This window comes from Arvicola amphibius, chromosome 9, assembly GCF_903992535.2.
Source record: "Arvicola amphibius chromosome 9, mArvAmp1.2, whole genome shotgun sequence".
Taxonomy (NCBI): domain Eukaryota; kingdom Metazoa; phylum Chordata; class Mammalia; order Rodentia; family Cricetidae; genus Arvicola; species Arvicola amphibius.
In genome coordinates this window covers 37,094,024-37,113,968 of record NC_052055.2, presented here as the reverse complement: position 1 = coordinate 37,113,968, position 19,945 = coordinate 37,094,024, and positions in this window count along the sequence as shown.

The following is a 19,945-nucleotide window of genomic DNA, read 5'->3' as shown; positions in this document are numbered from 1 at the left end:
TGAGACAGGAAAAGAAGTGCTGGGGTGCAAGTGACAGTGGGCCTATGTGGCAAGGGGCCCTCTCCCCTGTGTCCCCTCCTGCTTTAGGGAGGGACTGGAGGGCATCTGCTACTGAAGCGATAAAAGAACAGCGTGACTCACAAGTCACTGCAGTGTGGCATACACTCGGTCCCTTGTGACTCTGATTCAACAATTCTCTGATCCCCGGGTTCCCTTTAGAGAAAGAGAGGAAGAAAGAGACTAAGAGGGAAAGGCAGGGAAACAGAGCAATGCCTGAGGAGCAGCTGCAGCCTTGGGAAGGGGAGGTAGGGGAGGGGTCAGAAGATGGAGAGCAGAAGAGCAGCTGAGGGGAGACAAGGAACAGGGGGTCAAGTGGGACCGCATCAGAAAGGGACTCAGAGCAGAAAAGGCCCAAGGAGGTCTTCCTCCTGCCTTCCGCATGAGAACGGAAGCCCAGGCCAAGTGGGCCGGATCAGCAAGCTTGGTAGTGGGAGATGTGAAGCATTACAGTAAATAAAAGCCAAAAGTGATGTTTGGTTTTACAGTATTTGCAAACCATATGCTTTAAACAGCCCACAAACTTCATCCATTTGGCTGATTCCGTGGGAGGAGCAGCCCCGGCTGAGGCAGAGATGACTAGCTTGATTCTGGTCTAGATGCTATGCCTTGAAGCACTGTACAAGTAGACAGTCATAGTCTTGCCGGTCTATAGCCGGTGTCTGTATGGCCAGCCCTAGGAGGAGTGGGTACTCCCTCCCTGGGGGTGGCAGGGATGCTAGACCTGGAATGACAGAGCTCCTAAAACACCTGGAATTGGCATCCTGTTCTAGCAGCCACTGTGAGGGATTTTTATTGAGGGGCATTGCTGTGCCCATTAGCAGGGCTCAATTCAGAAGGGAACAGGGAGTCACCCAAAACACTAAGGGAGAACAGGGACTCATAGGACTAGACCAGGAAGATTAAGACCAAACTTCTCACTCGGGGCTCAAATCTCTGGGAGGTGGGAGAAGGGCATGAGAATACCTATCTATCCTATCCCTTATCTACGTTCTACATGCCAGCTTCTTAGAGCCAAGGCTGTGTGTCTACCTCATGTTTCTCACCAGCAGAACAGCCAGCAGCCAACACATTATCTCTGATTTTGGCCGCCACACCCTAGTGGCTTCATGACATCTGAACAGAGAACTTCCAGAGAAAAGCCAGTTCCTGTCGAACCAGTTGTGGTTTCCTCCCCACTTACTGGAAATGACATCATTTCTAATATCCAGAAGCTGCCGTGGCCCACTCACCTTCAGCTCGTCTCAGGGTGATTGAAGGAAACCCTTCTCCAAGTCTTAAGAATCCGAGCGCTGTCTAGGGACTGTGTTAAAATGCGGGGTTCTGACTCAGCCTTCCATCTCTAACAAGCTCCCAGGTGCTTTCATCCGCAAGGGCATCAGGCACACAGATCTAACTGGATTCTTTTTGTGGTGCTCTTCAGTCACTGCTCTTTGTTGCTAACGAATAAGTCACTTTGGCTTTGGGACAGGCGCGACTCGTTACTGTCATTACGACATCCTTTCTGTTTGATGGCCCAGTGACATATTTTTGCATCTTCATCAGGACTCAGAAAATGTCCAAGTGATAGGCACTTAGCTGAGACACGAACAGGAATCCCCTAATAGAAACCACTTGAAACAAGAGCAGTTGTGGAAGGTGCAGAAGATTTCTCAGAAAATCCTTAAAGAGAAAAATCAATGTCCATCACTTTGGGCTATGGGTAAGGCACGGTCGTCACTAGATCTCAGCTAACAGCCCACACAGGGGACAGACTGGCCTGGTCAAAATAATTTCAGGACTCTTCGTCTAATTGCGTGTCTCTCTGTAGGATAGGAGTGTGATTAAAATCTACCATGGCAATTTTTTTAAAACAAATTTATTTTTGTTATTGTTTTTCAAGTCTTTCTGTTTCATCTCTCTCCATGACACCCTTCTGTCTCCCATAGCAACTGCACCATCCTCTGCACTTGTGGCCCTGCATTCCCTCCTATCCCTGGTACACTCTCTACACTGATACCAAGGCAATCTTTGGACAGACAAATCCAATCACACCACTTTTCTCCGCACTTGATCCTGCAAGATCTGACCCTGCAGGATCTTCTCTCTAACCACCTCTTGTTTTCATGCCCCTTCTCCACTGTCCTTCTTTCAGCTGGATAAGAACTATTCTCAGGGTTTTCATAATTGTGGGTACCCTGCAGAATGCACATTCTTTTTTTTTTGTGGATGACTGATGTTCAGATATGGGTTTACATATCACTTCCTCTCAGACTCCCCCATCTGAAATAATAATATCCCTCTAGATTACCTCATGAATCCCATGCTTTTCCTGAACAGCGTGCACAGAGATGGGGACACTAGAGTGGGTGGTGTGGCTGTTAGGCTGTATGCTCCTTGGAGCAAGGATCGTTGTGTTTTGTGGCTCCTTGTATGCCCAGCATCTCACACTGTTCATGGTACATGAGGAGGAGTGTCAGAAATATGTGTCTAATGAATGAGGTGTTCCTCCAAGCTTAAATCTTCATCTTGGAGGGAAACTCTTAAATTCCTTCATCTTGGAGGGAAACTCTTTCAGGTACAGGATGAGAAGAGAGATGTGAAACATGAGTGTTCTCTCTTCCTAGAACACTCATTAAGACGGGAAGTAAACAATTCAAAATAGCTTCAGGAAGTTCCCGAAACTGACTAGATTAATGGGGCCCCTTTCTCCTCAATAGCATATAAGCAGTAAAGACTGCCAAGATTCTTACAAGAGACTCAAACAGAGAAGCCTGGGAAAAGCAGAGACCTGCTGACCTGCCAGGAAGAGACTCAGACCAATCAAGCCACCAGTAAGGACACTCCCCCACCTGGTGAGCTGCCTGCCAGTTGTGCAGTGAACTCCGGGTTTCTAGTTTCTCATGAGCTGTCAACCATACTGGGGCGGGCTTTGGTGATACAGCTATCTTCGAGTCATTTGCTCCTGTAAGTTACCCAAACCCTTGTAAGTAACCTCAGTAAACTCACTGATTTGCCGCATGGGACTTCAGTGGCATCTGTACTTTGGCCTGCCACTGGTCCCTGTCATGAAGAAAGACATTTCTTCATGTCTTCCCAGGAATAGTCACACAGCAATGAACAAGTACCAGCTGCCCCATCTCGTCTATTCATTCATCCCAAATGCCTCAAGCATTCCAGACCTACGGGTGTAAGCTAGGGGATTTTCTCTGTGATGTTCATATGACTGAAGCTTTTGCCTCTGCCCTCAGATACTCCGCTGGGTATTTCTGGGAAACTCTGTCTACTCATGCCCATTGTGCCCAATATCCTCCGCTCACTGTGTTTTGGATTGCTCTGAATCACGTGTGTCAACTGGTGAAATGGTCTGACTCTTCAGGCTATGGAATCTGCCTCATGATCCATGTGGCAAGGAGAATGGGGAGGGAGTGGCATGGAGGATGGCGGGTGCCCAGTGCTAAAAATATGCCACAGTTGGGCCCAGGATCCCTCACAGTCTCCCACGAGCTCTGCTTGTACCTTCTCACCTGAGCCCTCTCTCTTTCAGACAAAATGGGAAAGGCAGCCTTCCCCTCCCCCCATGTTGCTCCTCTCTTGGTGCATGTTTCTTCTTCCAGTGAAGAGAACCGCGCCACACTGCTTTGTTTGTGCAGCAAATAACACCTAGGGACCAATGCGTGGCACACAGTTCTATGTTGGAGCTTGGCTACAATTAGGTCATTAAATCAGCAAGCGTTTGCATAGCAGCTCTTACGGGTCTGGTAAGATCAGTTACGAGGTTCCTGCTCTGCTCAATCCATGCCCGCACCACAGCTACTGTCCCGCTGTCACTTCTTTCTCAGTGAGCGCACTGGCCTCTGCACTGTTCCCTTGCTTCCTATCCGTCGTAGGCTCCCTTTGATCTAGCCCCGAATGGCTGCCAGACAGATCTTATGAACATGTAAAGCGGATGACATTAGGCTCTTATTCAAATCCTTCAGGGGCTCCCATAGCTCTCAGTTTCAAGTCCTTAGCATTCCGCTCCAGGCGTTTGTGATCTGCCTGCTGCGTATTTGTTCAGTCACGTCCCCAGCTTTCCTCTCCTGAGCCCTCTCAGTCAGCACTACCGTGGTCCCAGAGTGACTCATACTGTCTTCAACCTCCAGCTCTCCTACCTTCGGTTCCTTTTGCTTGGAGTGCCTTTCCTCCCAACGTTGTTGTTATTGTTTTTGTGTTTTAGACTAGAGTGACGCCGGATTAGTTCTGCAGCTCTTTTGTCCAATGTGGCGGCCATTCACCATGTGTAGCTATTAAATACTTGGTTATTACTTTTTTTTTTTCAGAGACAGAGTTTCTCTGTGTAGCCCTGGCTATCCTGGAACTCTCTGTGTAGATAAAGCTGGCTTTAAACTCAGAGATCTGCCTGCCTCTGCCTCCCAAGTGCTGGGATTAAAGGCGTGTGCGACACCACTACCTGCTTACATTTTAATTTTTTTATTAATTGTCTGAAGAGGGTCTCAGGTAGCCCTGGTAGGCACTAAATTGGATATGTAGCAGAGGGTGACCTTGAAATTCTGATCCTCCACCTCTCAGCTACTGGGGTTATACCCATGTGCCACCACACCCAGCTTGCAACTGGATACTTGAAATATGGCTAAAACAAGTGATTCGTATGTCATTAGTGGCTACCTTACTTGGTAGCATAGATCCAGACACAAATTCTTAGCTCTAAATTCAAGTTTCCCACTTGGAACTGCCTCATTGCCATGGCTAATACACATGCCCCTCCCTAATATACATGCCTAAAGCATCATTGCTCCGATTCTGTTCCAACACAGAAAACACTGTACGGTACTGAGTGATTTGTTGCTCTGCTCCACACCTAGATTGGATAGCTCAAGGCAAACAGCTCACTCAGCAAGCGGTTGATACACGAAGGCAGGCTGTGCTGGTGAGGGCTTAACAAGAGGCTCTGAGAGAAAAGCCCTGATTAGCGTTCTTTTCCCATTCTGTGATGTAAACTCTGCATGCTAAAGGAAAGAGAAGACGAGCCCCAGCTTCAAGAAAACTGCCAAAGACAAATCTTAGGTGAGTGAGGACAAGAAAAGGCAGTTAATAAACTTATAATTTTATATAAAATATCTTATATAAATTTCAATATTATATTTATATATACTATGAAGGCTAAAGGGGGAACTATGTGTGGGGAGGCAGGATGACCAGCAAGAGGGGCAGAGAGGGAGAAGGGGAGGGGGTGGAGAAGGAACTAAGAGCAAAGGATAGTATCTATGTATGAAGGTGTCACAATAAAACCAATTTCTTTGTAAGTTAACCAAAAATTATGTTTAAAAGGGGGCAAGTCTAGGCTGGGACTGAGGTTGGGACTGAGGTTAAGTTGTTAGAGTGCTTCCCTAGCATGCTTGAGCCTTGGGTTCGATCCCCAGCACCACATAAACGGGTGTGGTGCTACGTGACCGTTTAAGTAATCACAGCACTTGGGAAGTGGATGGCAGGAGAATGGACCATTCAAGGTTATCTTCAACTATGGTCGGTTTGAGGATAGCCTGGGATGATATGAGGCCCAATCTTGAAGGAGAGAGAGACTGAGAGAGAGAGAGAGATCTGATATGGCATTACTACACAAATTTTACCTAAGAGAGCTCAGTGCAGAGAGAATTGCCACTTTTAATGTAATTTTTAGAAACTATTTTGTTATGTTTTTGTCTATATGAGTTTTTGCCTGCATGTATGTCTGTGTACTGTGTGGGTGCCTGGTGTCCATGGAGACCAGAAGAGGCCATTGGATCCCCTGGAACTGGAGTTATAGGCAGTCGTGAGTCACCACATGAGCACTGGTGCTCAGACTAGGGTCCTCTGCTCTTAACCACTGAGTCATCTCTCCAGTCCCCAGGATTGTCACCCTTGAAACTTAATTAGAAGAGATTAGCAACTTAGTTAAAAATTACTCAAAAGACCCGAACAGACCTCACTGAAGACGTTGTCCAGACGGCAACAAGCATCCTTTTGAGATGCCTGAGATCATATGCTTTTAGGGAGTTACAGAATATAACAGCAGTGAAATAACACTACCCAGTTCAAAACGCTGCAGACGGCGATCGCTGATAAAAATATGAGATCATGGGAGCATTTGGCCACTCACTGCTGGTAGAAATGTAACATGCAAGGTCATATTCAAAGACAGACTGGTGGTCTCTTACCACGGGACCCAGCACCCACATTGTTTGTGTTTGCTGAAACTCATGAACTCAAACGCCTGTACATTTTAGCAGCTGTATTCAGAATTTCCAAAATGGAAGTAGGCACAAAGCCCTTCTGTAAGTAAATGTTAGGTACAGAAAAGAAACCATATTCCAGTGCTTTTTTTTAAGGGAGCAATTGCTAGGTGAGGGGCTCATACTTGTAAGCCCAGTCCTCAGGAGTGAGTTTCAGGCCAGACTGGACAGTGTAAAAACCTGGCTTTAAAAAAAAACAAAAACAAAAACAAAAACCAAAAAACCCCTCTTTGAAAGGCTGCCTACTGTCTGATTGCAACCTTGACTCTTCACAAAGCTAGGATGATGGAGAGAATATAAAGATGAGGGTCACAGCCAGGTGTGGTGCTGTGCACATGTAAGTCCAGAACCTGGGAGGCCGGAGAATCATGAATACCAGGCTAGCCAGAGCTGCAAAGTACGACTGCATCTCAAGAGCAAACTTTTATTGTTTCATTCGAGACAGGGTCTTAGGCCTTTTGGCTTTGCCTCTAACTTAGAGTGTAGTGGAGGATGACTTGAATTTCTGGTCCTTCTGTTTCTACCTCCCGAGTGCTGGGATCGCAGGGTTTAACTACTGTGTTCCATTTATGGCACACTGTGGCTAGCTAGGATCCAAGGCCTTGGGCCCACTGCAAGCACTTTGCCAATTTAGTCACACCTTCATTCTCCTGAACAGCCTTCGTTGTGTTTTGTTTTAAATAAAATAAAATGACTTGGGAGGCAGAGGTGAGTGGATTGCCACAGGCTTGAGGCCTAGCCTGGTCTACATAGTGAGTTCCAGGCCTTCTCGGGCTACATAGAAAGACTTGTTCTCATAACAAACAACAACCCAAACTTCTAAAATAATAAAGTAAAAATTTCTGAGGGATGGAGGAATGGATAGACCAAGCATGGAGACTGTTTAGGACAGGCCAGCTACTCTGAGTGCTACACAGGATAGGTGCATGTCTGTCTGCTGAGACCATGGAAAGTGCAGCAGTCAGGATGAGTGTGGACTTCGGGTGACAACGCTTCGGAATAGATTCATCAACTGTAGCAGACACACCGCTCTGTCGCTGGATGTTGACAGTAGGAGAGGCCACACATGCCTCCGGGGAGTTCTGTATCTCCTGTTTTGCTGTGAGCCTAAAATCGCTGAAAAGAAAGTTCCAGTTAGAAATAATAATAACAACAACCTGACTGCCACCATGTCTGAGTTCACTGAACTTGCAGTGGGGAAGAGGCTTGTGTGGTTGGCTCTAGGGAACAGATGGAAACCCACTCCAGGATGACCTCATTTCTGTACGAATGGAGGGAGCATCCTGGGCGTGGGAAGGCGTGGAGGGGTAGTTAGACCTGCAAGAGGCCGGGCATGCAACTACAGGTAGATCATGGTCCTAGCCTGGAGTGAAAAGATTGGGGAATCTGGCATATCTTAGATTTATTCAGAAAGAAATATGTTTGGTTTTTTTTTGTTTTGTTTGTATCAAGAATTGCCCCGGGCATCTCCTGAGTTGTCCATTCAGCCTGAACCTGAGATGTAAAGATGGAGGCTTGACCAGACATACCCTAACAGGGTGTCATGGTCTACCAGAAAGAGGAGTGCAAAAGTGGGCAGTGCCTAGCTTGCTTGCTACATGGATGCAACAATGTCATCCCCTACCCCCGCCCCCCAGCAACATCAGTGCCTCCTCTCAGTGGTTGTTGCAATTCCCAGCATGACATGCAGACATGGCAATGTCCGAGGAAGAAGAGGCACCCCCTCCCAAGTTTAACTAGTGAAACAAACGTACCCAGGAATTCTCAGCAGTCATCCCCATCCCCATGACCAAGATAGGATCATATGTCACTCCTCAACCTTCCACAGCCAAAAGAATGAGCCAACCATCATTGGCTAAACCCTTGAGGAAGAAACCTATAGGAGGCAGAACTGGGACGGGCAGGTGAGGCTCTGCCCACAGGAAGGAGGAGATGTGGGTGAGTGTTAAGACCAGGTCTACAAGGAATATTAGAGGAAGAACCAGCTTGTTTATGAGCAACAGGTCATTCCATAAACTTGTCTTGGCATAACGGGACAAGAAGAAGGCTGAATGAATAATCCTCAGCTCCCTCCACAAATGAAATGTCTACATAGATGTCTGTATGTAGCCTTCCGCCAGCCTTTGTTGGTGGACCCTGTCATCCACAGTAGGCCAGCAAGTCAATGGGGATGGGCTCCATGCTATGCAAAAGAATCAGTGCTGCACACAGAGAGAAGGCTTTATGTTTGCACAGTGGACGAAGCCCAGGCTAGCCCTGGGCTGTGCCATAGTCCCAGCATTTTGCTGATCCTGATGTGAAACTCCTATACCTAGGTGTTCCCAGTTAGGCCTCTGTGCAGGTCATTTGTGGCCATCCCATTTGTCTACATCCGAATTCCCCAGGGGAGGCAGCAAGTGGTGTCTCATTCCCCAGCTCTGACCTGGTTACGGGGAGTTGCTAGGTAACTGCTTCCCACGCTGGAGGAGGCTTAGTTACCATGGCAAGTCCAGATGGGTTGTTGGGAGGGGGTGCAAAAGAAAGGGAGGGGAATGAACAGCAGCCTTGACTGTCTTCACTCTCTCCAGAGGTACTGGAGCTCAGAGCAGTTGCTTCAGTCTCTCAGAACCTCAGTGTCTTTATCAGTAAACAAAAGGCAAAACTCTTCTTGTTCTAAACACTTAGTGCATGCAGACAGCATATGCTCAGTGAACAACTGGTGCACAGTCCCTCTTAGGCAGGGTTCAACTCAGGGAAGATGCAGGCGGGATGAAGTGTGTCCTTTTAAAAAGCAAATAGAGGACTTAGTAAGTATGTATCTCCATTAAGACAAATAGAACTTGTGGAAATTCTGCCTTCTATTGGTAACGTAATTCTTTGAATGTTTTTATTGGTTTGCTTATTTTGAGGCAGGATCTCATCACGTAGCCCTGACCAGAACTCTTTATGTAGATGTAGACTAGCCTGCCTTCAAACTCTCAAAGAGATCCACACCTCTGCCTCTCATGTTCCAGGATTAAAGGAGTGCACCTCTGTGTTCTGCTAACTTCAAGGATTTATATTCATAAGACCTTGGGGACTCTGTGGCTCCATTTCTGAGCCTAGACTTCCTTTTTCTTTCTCTTCCTTTCTTTATGTCTTTTATTCTGTCTCTTTGTGCTGGGTATGGAACTCAGGGCCGCGTGCACACCAGGTACGTGGTCTACCACTGAGCCACATCCTCAGCTGCTTCACTGACTCTTTTGTTTGTTTGTTTTGCTTTGTTTCTCTGTGTAGCCCTGACTGCCCTGGAACTCACGCTGTAGACCAGGCTGGCCTCGAACTCACAGACATCCACCTGCCTCTGCCTCTTGAGTGCTGGGATTAAAGGTGTGCACCACCACCATCGGTGCTTCATTGACTCTTATACTCCCAGGACACCTTTCTCAACCCTGCACCAGTGTTTCAGGGTGAGGTCCCTTCAGATATCCCATGGATATCTGCAGTATTCAGTATTGCATGTTCTAGAGGGATCTCCTGACCCCTTTCCTGGTCCTCCTAGGTTTCATACATCCAAAATGACACAAGCATCTCCTTTCTGCCATGTTTCCCTTCTCACAGTCACTGAACCAAAAAAGACTTAGTCTGTCTTGTTCCCCAGGGGAGGCAGCAAGTGATGTCTCATTCCCTATCCATTGGAACAGTGTCCTATCCATGCCTGCTGTCACCACCCTCTCCTGTCAACCTAGGGGAATGGGATGTAGTACCAGAGTGCATGCTCATCATAATGAGGATGTGGAAGGCAAACAACTCAACTGAATATGTTTTCAGCCATTTGGGCGAACAGTGAGACTGTGTATTTGTGAGTGTGTGTGTGTGCGTGTGTTTGTGTGTGTGTGTGCACACACATGCACATACATACATGCACATGTGCATTTAGAAAGGCTGTGTTGTTAGGAATACCACATGGTGCACATTTTTAATCATCTTTATAGAAAACAAGTACTGACGCCGGGCGGTGGTGGCGCACGCCTTTAATCCCAGCACTCGGGAGGCAGAGGCAGGCGGATCTCTGTGAGTTCGAGGCCAGCCTGGTCTACAAGAGCTAAATTCCAGGACAGCCAGGGCTGTTACACAGAGGAAACCCTGTCTTGAAAAAACAAAAACAAGTGCTGAGCAGGGTGGCTCCCATCTGTAATCTCAGCACTTGGGAAAAGGAGGAAGAACAGCCGTGAGTTTAAGCCCCAGGCAGAGTGACGTAGTGAGACCTTGTCTAAACCAGAGCAAGAAACAAAGAAAAAGAAAGGCAGTAAGCACGTGGAAAGCACAGAGCAAAGGAGGCCCTTCTTCCCACAGTCGGAAGAGGAGGACCAGGATCAGAAAAGGACGGAGTGTAGCCTTCCTACAGGTCCCCAGCCTCTGCCCCTCCCCCAGCCCAGTTCCAGTTATTTGTCCAAGTCAGCCCACCAGAACTCTTGAAAGCAGGACCCTAAGTCAGGGTGGGCTTTCTAAAAAGGGATAAGTTATTAGCCTGAAACTTCAACCCCTGGGCTTCAGGGCTTCTTGCATGGGTACTGCTGCTTGGCTGAGTATCGGGAGGCTCCAGATGGTGAACATGTGATTGTCACAGAAAGTTCTTTTAGAGAGCACTGACCGTTACAGAAACTACAAAGAAGAGGAAACTGGGAAGGCTTTTCCAAGGAGGCGGCCCTCAAGTTAGTTATTGTATGTATGTATGTATGTATGTATGTATGTATGTACATAGTATATATTATGTGTGTATTTTTTTTAAGACAGGATTTCTCTGTATAGCCATGACTGTCCTTGGAACTTAACTCAGAGATCCACTTGCCTCCCAAATGCTCGCATTAAAGGTGTGCACCGCCACTAACTCCCAGCCTCCACCCTCACTCCCATCTCAAGCTAGTTCTTTTTTGTTTTGTTTTAGGTTTTCGGTTTTATTTTGTTTATTGTTGTTCTTTTGTTTTGTTTTGTTTTGTTTTAAAGACAGAGTTTCTCTGCGTATCAGTCCTGACTGTCCTGGACCTTGCTCTGTAGACCAGGTTTGCCTTGAACTCGCAGAGATCCACCTGCCTCTGCCTTTCAAGTGTTGGGATTAAAGGTGTGTGCCACCACTGCCTGGCTCAAGCTAGTTCTTAAAGGGCTTGGAGATTTAGAAAATAAATGGAGGTCATTCTAGAGGTAGCTGATGTGAGGAAGCAGGAAAATTCTGCTCAGTTCCGAAACAGATAGGCTACTAAGAGGGTGTCGAATAGGTGAATGTATGAACAAATGGAACTCCACACCATCTAGTACAGTTCATGAGATGTGTTTGTGTATGTAAACATAAATTTATGTGTTCGTATGCATATGTGTCTAAAGAGGTACACTGTGTGTCTCAAGGATGGGGAATCACAGAGAGAAGACATGGTCGAGAGAATTGTTTGGCCTCGTGGAAGTTTCTGCATTTAAATTGCAGTCTGTTTGAATACTATTGGCAGTTGAGAGCTAGGAACCGAATGGCAGGATAAAAATGGTGCTTGGAGGTGCTGGAGAAGTGACTCAGCAGTTAGGAGTACTTGCTGCTCTTCCAGAAGACCTGAGTTCAGTTCCCAGCACCCATGTCCAGTGACTCACAATTGCCTGCAATTCTAGCTCTGGAGAATTTGATGCCCTCTTCTGACCTCTTCAGGTACCTGCGTGCACACATGTGCACGCAAGCACACACACACACACACATACAGAGAGACAGACAGAGAGAGAGAGAGAGAGAGAGAGACAGAGAGACAGAGACAGAGTGAGACAGAGAGAGAGAGAGAGGAAGAGAGAGAGAGAAGTAATTCTTTGGAACTGGGTATAGTAACATTCATCTGTAATCCCAGAACTAGCAAGGCAAAGGCAGGAGGCTCACTATAAGTTCAAGACCAGCCTGGTTTGCATAGTGAGATCTTAGCCCAAACAACAACAGCAATGGTGATGCTTAGGAACAGAAGCAGGGAAGTCAAAGGTAGACCCTGGCAACTTTACTGGTACAAAAAGAGGGTGTCTCCCCTTCTGAGATTAGGGGGCAGTGGTTAGGATGGAATCCCCAGAAGGGAAGGGTCTTCTCTTCTCTCCTGTAGGCAGGAACACAAAAACAAGAGGCTCAGGTGGAGACCAGCCTTTACCCTGACCTGGCAGACAGCTGCTGTCCTGGAGTGTCTCCCTCCCTGAAAGCTGGTGGGCATGAGCACATCTAGAGACAATTTCTAAAACAGCTGTGGCTCCCAGCTGTATTAGTTACTTATCTTGTGGCTGTGACCAAACACCTGAGGAAAGCAACTTACGAAAGGAAGAATTTATTTTAACACACAGTTTAAGGTTATAGTCTGTCGCAGCAGGGAAGACATGGCGGCAGGAGCATGGGGAAGTTGGTCACTTTGCATCTACACTCAGGAAGCAGAGAGCAGGGAATATTGTTCTTTCTCTTTCTCCTTCCTTCCTCCCTTCCTCTCTCCCTGCCTCCCTCCCTCCTTCCCTCCCTCCCCCCTCCCTTCTTTCCTACTTTCCTTCCTTCCTTCCTTTCTTTTTTTGGACACCAGCCCATTGAATGGTGGCACCCACATTCAGTTGTCTTCCTTTCTCAGTTAAACCTCTTTGGAAATGTCCTCACAGGCACGCCTAGAGATGTGACTCTTGGGTACACTGAAGATTAACTATTGTACCAACCAAAGATCCTATGCCAGAATGATTACTTCCTTAGTGCTTGTTGATCCCTGTCCTGGTGGCCTGGAACCTGGATGTCACACGGTAGAGGCCCTGAGCGCACGACCTGTAGGTTAGGACCAGCAGAGTACGCTCCGGAAGTCGGCTCAGATAGAAGGGCTGCCCTTGGGTGAGGATACAATCAAGGATGACTTTATGAAGCCTCAGGAGCTGGCTAGTATGCGGATGGAAGTAAAAAGAAAGGAATGCCCCCTCCAGGTCGGGGGACCTGTGTCAACACAGTCTCTAAAGAAGGGCAATACATGGCAAAGTTCGGGAGTCAAGAGTCATCCCGATGACCCACCTCGAACCAGCCCAGTCTCTAGAAAGTGGCCCAAGGGGGTAACAGGGGGAAAGCTGCTTAGACAAGAAGGTGTCTGGTCTGGGTGGGGCGCTCTGTAAAATCATAGAGTTACCGGTGACCCAGCATGGTGCTTTCCCTTTGAGAGCCATCCCTTCACTTGGCTGACATCTGCAGAAGAAAACATCATTCACAGATACTAGTTAAAGCATGCTAAGGGAGGGTATATGCACAGAGAAAAGTTCGGGAAGCAAAAGTAAGTACTGGGGTAGAGGGATTGGACTGAACTCCAAACAGACTAGGAAGGTGGGGAGGATGGGGAGTAGTGGGGGGAGGGCGAAAACAACTAGGAGGAAATGATTTAGTGGTGTGCGTGGAGGTTGCGGTGCCCTGGAGAAAATCAGCCTAGCAGGATTATTGCAGATCAAAGACCAAGGGCATCACCTGGGGGCTGGTGAAGGGGCAAGGAAGCTGACTGACATGGCAGGTAATGAGATATCTGGTAAATGGGATCCTGGCTCCATGGATTCATGTACACCCATACACATAAAGACGTTCTTTTTCCAAAGGGATGGCCAGAACTTTAGGGTCAGGTGAGAGGTCTCCGTGTATTTGTTCCTTGGAGCTGCAGAGTGGGTGAGAGGAGAAGGCCCCTCCACGGGGGTCCTGGAATGTGTGCTCTTCCAGATGCAAGTGGAACCTCTTCCCATCCTTCTCTCACCTTCTCTGGGAACGCAGCAAGGAAAAATGTTAGCAAGGTGTGAGTGAGTCCCCAAAGTTTTATAACAGCCGTTCATGACACAAATTGCTACAGAGGAAAAAAGAGTCACCCCTGGGAAACTTATCTAAGAATATATCATGAGATGGGTTATTTTGGGACTCAAATTACACAGGAGGGCCTAGGAAAATAGGCAGGCATGGGGCTGAACACAGCTACAATTAATGTTAACTATAAGGTGTCATATCTTTACAAAATGCAGAAAGCACAGCCTGCAGCGAGTGCTGTGGAGGGTGAGAAGAAGGCGAAGTGGAGCCAAGTATCTAGGCAGGAGGGGGATAGTCCTTCAGAGGAAGGAGGAGGGAGTCAGTGGGAAGGGACTTGTTAGGGGAATGCACAGTTCTCAGAAGGCAACAGTCACCTTGGGCAAGGTGGCCTGTGGAGCTGGAAATGCAACCAGGGCGGATCCCAACTAACTCAGGGAAACTCCAGACCCAAGAACCAGGGGGACCAATAGAGAGTGAGGGGTTTTCCCAGGGTGTTCCTGGGCCTACAGGAACCTAAATTATATAGCTTAATCTGTAGGTACCTAAAAGACAGCAAAGTGTTTGTTTATTTTATATATACAATAGCCTGCAGTGTTTAGCTATAGAGGAGGGTGGAAAGTCTGGGGGTGAGGCCAGATGAATAAGTTCCCAACATTTCCAGTTGGCAGCAATGACCTTGAAGGAAACATCTCACTCCTAGAAACCATTTTTGGGGGGCATGGTTGTTGTTTTAGTTTTTTGAAACAGGGTTTCTCTGTATAGTCCTGGCTGTCCTGGAACTCACTCTAAAGACCAGGCTGGTCTCAAACTCAGAGATCTGCCTGCTTCTGCCTCCTAAGTGCTGGGATTAGGATCATGTACCATGGCCACCCGGCTAGGAGCCTCGCTCTATTCACCAGTAGCCTCTCATAACAACCCCATCTGGAACAACTTTAACGAGGTCAGATGCAATTACATAATTGTATGTTCTGCCTCCCTACCCACAACTTCTCTGCCACTGTGTCCCCTTGTCACCCTGCCTTGTGAAGCTCGGCACTGGGAATAGAACTTGAGGCCTCACACACCCCAGGCAAGCGACCTACCACTTAGCTACAGCCTTCATTCAATGAATCATCTTCATTGTCGTGAATATTTGATATCCATCTGAACCATATACAGGAGTCACCAGAGAAACCACCTCTGATGTCCCACTCATATTTCCTATTCCCAGTGGTAAGGATGTTTTCTAGTGCTTATAACCTCCCAAAAATGTTGACTGAATAAGCAAGTCTTTGTATGTAAAAGTGAGCGTTACTAAATAGCCAGTGTGTTTCCCGTCAGATGTAGATTTTTTCCAATGTGAGCTATTTCTAGAATATTCTACTCTGCTCTAACCTTCTGTCTAATCCCGAGTCCTATACCATAATATTTGTACCTCCTGAACAGGAGTGGAGGGGGATGTTTTGATCATTCTACTTCAATGTAAGCCCCATGTAAGCTTGGTTTGGCTCACAGGTGCTTCCCTCTTCTAGGTAGAAAAGGGCTTGATGCTCAGTAAGTCTCAATAAAGAGCTGGTAAGAATGGATGGCTTCTAACTCTAAGCACAAAGCTAAGCCCTTAGCGAGTTTCTATCAGACAGGTAAATTGTCAAACAAGGCAAACTTTCCCCTTCTACTGTCCTCTTCTCCTATCTTCAACTAGAGCAGTGTAGCAACCTGAGGAGGTGGGCAGGCTTTGAAGTCGAGCAGTCTGGGTTTGAATTCTGACTCTTTTCCTTACTAGGTGCATGGCCTGAAGTGAGTGCTAAACATCTATGTGTTCCATTAACTCAAATGGAAAATGAACACAGAAATTTTTCCAATAGGATTTGCAGTTCATTTGAAGTAAACATCAAATGCTTAGCATGGTGCCTGGCATAGCAATTACTGCTATATTGTTATAACCCTATCAGTCTCAGCTCTCAGTGGCTCCGCTGTAGCTGTAGCATAGAGTCTACTAAACTCAAATCCCAGATGGACGAGGTGGCTTACCTATAACCTAATCAATCTAGAGGCTGAGTCAGGTTCAAGGCCAGCTGGGGCCACTTAGCAAGTCCCTGTTTCAAATAAACAAATAAATAAAACTTCTGTCTCCTCAGTTTGGGACAAGTGGCCCTCTCTTTCTAGCCTCCTCTTCCTATGCTCTCATGCTAACTCCCTTCAGCTGCTCTGTAACCGGCCTCTTCTGCAAAGTGCTGCATCTCCGCTAACTTGTTTGCCTTCTCTAGGATTCCTGCGAGCTAGGACTTCTTGCCCAGATTTACCTAATGATGAGACCAAGGCTCAGCAAGGAGAAAACACTTTCCCTGGGACACACAGGAAAGCTGGATTCCATCTATGTTCTAATTCACCCTCCTCTGAAATCCTAACTACAAAAGGCTCCACCTGTCGGGCAGCATGGGAGTTAGAAGTGCAGATCCAAGACCTACCAAATCTCAACCCGTATTCCAACCAGAAGCTCCCTGCCTCTGTGATCGTTGGACATGCTAAAGTCTTTGAGCATCACTATAAATCACTTTCTGTCAGTCAAAGTATGACCTTGTTTAACCCCCAGGTCAAGAAAGGTCAGCACCATTACCCTGTTCCATTCAGGGCAGGCCTCTCTTTAATGCTGCGGCTCTCCTTAATAATTACAGCCTCTCTTCCAACACGTCCCTTGGTTGTAGCATGGAATTTCCTACTGCGCTCTTTTTCCTCCAAACCTACCTTTTTTATTTCTTTCCATCCTTTGCTTTTTGTCATTACAGACTTTTATGAATGTTATCAGTAACAACCATTCCACAGGCTCAACATTATGTTGTCGTGAAATTTCTTCCATCCCGGGCCAGAGAGATGGCTCAGTGGTTAAGAGCACTGATTGCTCTTCCAGAGGACAGAGGACAGGCACATGGCAGTTCACAACTATCTGTCACTCCAGTCACAGGGATCCAATACCCTCTCCTGACTTCCATAGGCATGTGTGCACACGGTACACAGACATACAAGCAGGCAGAACACCCACAGCCACAAAGCAATAAAATAATTTTACAAATATTTTAAAGAAATTTCCCATGACAAATAAATTAGCCATTACTTTAAAGTTTAAGTTCAGACAAGTTCTTATGGCGGGGCAGATGGCAGTCACATTCTCTGCCGAAGTATTACAGAAATGGGCTATAGCCTGTTGCTAATGTTACCATCTGAAATCTCTTGACCTGGGCCTCTACCATCCTTATACCCTTCGGCCCTCTTGTCTTCCAGGCTCTTACTAGAACAGACCACTGAACTCTGCCTACAGCATTCAATTGCTTTTCTAGTCCAAAGTTGCCAAGTCTTCCACATTCCTCCAGAAATCAACATGGCCAGGTTCTTTGCAGCCACAGCCCACTCTCCGTATTATATTACTTTCCTGTCTGTTTGATAAAATGCCATGACACAGACAATTTACAGAAAAAAAAGTTTATTTTCTGTTTCAGGTATTCAGTTAAAGTTCCCAAGGGACAAAAATCCACTGTGGCAGGGATATGGGGTAGCAACTGGCAGGTCTGGCAGCCTGAGCAGGAAGCTAGCTGAGATCTCATCTCAGCCACCACCACAGAGCAGAGCGAGCCAACTGGAGGTAGGGAGAGGCTCTGAGTTCTCAAAGTCCACCCCCAGGAATATACTTCCTCCAGCAAGGCTCTATGTGTGCTTAGAATGAGATGTCCCCCAGAGCCTTGGGCATTTGAAGACTTTGTCCTCAGTTGATGCGGAAGCTTAGGAGGTGTGGCCTTGCTTGAGGAAATATGCCACTGGGGCAAGCTTTGAGAGTTTAAAGACTGCCATCATTTCTAGCTTGCTTTCTGTTTCACGTTTCCAGTTAAAGATATGAGCTCTCGGCTTCCCGCTGCTGCTGCCACGCCTTTGCTCTGTCATCAGGGACACTCACCTCACCTCTGGAACCACAAGTTTCAAATAAACTCTTCTGTAAGTTGTCTTGGACATGGCGTCCTTTGTTACAGCAATAGGAAGGTAACAATATATCATACCTCCTAAAGGTTCCATAGCTTCCCCAAACAGTGCCACCAATTGAGGACCAAGCATTTGAATATTTATATACAGGAGGAATTTCCCATTCAAACAACCACAGAAGCCCAAGATTTACCTTCAACTCATAGCAATCTTCCTGCCTCAGCCTCCCAAGTGCTGAGAATACAGATGTGAGCCACCAATCCCAGATCTCTGGTTCATTCTCTTAGGAAATATACACTGAGCTTGACATGGTGGCATATGCCTACAATCCTAGCATCTGGGAGGTAGAGGCAGGAGGATCGGGAATTTAAGTCTCTTCTACCTACAATGCATTTGAGGCCCTGGAAATGCTGAGCATGAATTGTGCCAGGTGCATAGTAAGCACTGAGTAAACGTTCATTGAATCAGTTTTTTTCTTCAAGCACGTGACTGCTTTGTGTGGGGTTGGTGGTTTGCCTTTTGAAACAGGGTCTTTTACGTTGCCTAGGCTGACTCTAACTCACCACCCTCCTACCTCGACTTCTCCGATGCTGAGATGGCAGGTGTATTGCACCACACCTGGCGTGACTGCGTTTATGAAAGCAATTTGGCACACTCAGGTTGTCCTCATTCAGTTGTATTATCCTTGACTGTCCATCCCTTCCTTCCACTGCCTCAAGCTCCTCTATATTCTCTAAGCATAGGGTCTGGCATCTCACAGGGCCTCCAGAACAAAGCGAATGCTGTCCCAGCTAAAAATAGACTATGCCTATAGTACTTTTAGAGTGGGGTGTTACCGGAAGTAAAGCCTTCTGATTGTCAAGAGTGGAGAGGAACAAGTGAGGTGACAGCCACCTTTGCTGCTCACCATCCCCGATCTTAGACTATTGTCACAAACTCTGCAACCTATTTTTTAATTAAAAAATTATTTTACATGTATGGGTGTTTTGCCTGCATTTATGTCTGTGCACCACCTTCATACCTGGTACCCACAGAGGCCAGAAGAGGGTGTCAGATCCCCTGGGACTGGAGTTATTGACAGTTGTGTGCCATTGTGTAGGTGCTGGATGTTAAACCCAGGTCCTCTGGAAGAGCATCCAGTGCCCTTAACCGTCTCTCTAGCCCCTGAAGACAATCTAGTCACTCATTTTTTTTCCCAGACCATCAGTGGAGCTGTGGGGTGTAGATCAATGAAAGCCCTTGCCTAGCATGGCAAAGTACTGAGTTTTATCCCAGTACAGAGGAGGGAGTGAGGGGGAGAGAGAAGACAGAGTCAGAGACAGAAAGACATAGAGACACAGAGACACAGACAGAGAGAGATGGAGGGAGGGTGAGCAAGGGAGTCCTTGACCCTCTCTCTCTCTCTCTCTCTCTCTCTCTCTCTCTCTCTCTCTCTCTCTCTCTCTCACGCACACACACACGGGTTAAAACCAGGACCCCAACAACCGGTGTCCTTTCACAGGAACAGAAGGAGAAAGGAAAGCCACATGTAGGAGCGGGACCTCCTAGACTGCAGAGAGCCTAGCTGTTCCCCAGTGTAGCCTCCCTTCTCTCCAGAGATTTAGAAAAGCATTTATTTCTAGGCCTCAATTTCCTCGTTTGTGAAATGAGGGGGTTGGACTCATTTCTAAAGCTCTTTCCAGCTCCGAGACGCTGTGCTACAAAATCAGAGAAATGTGAACCTTTGGTTGCTATGATCTGAAAATATTTTGAGTGTGGAGAATCAAAATTGTACAGCAGCACACGAACAAAATAATATGTTAATGACTAAGAAGATTGTATTTAATCCAATGGGAAACAGCAGAGCCTCTGGTGGTGCTGTGCACGCGTGTGTCTGTGCTCAGCTTCCTTCCTTGAGCTCAAACATATATTTTGAATCGCT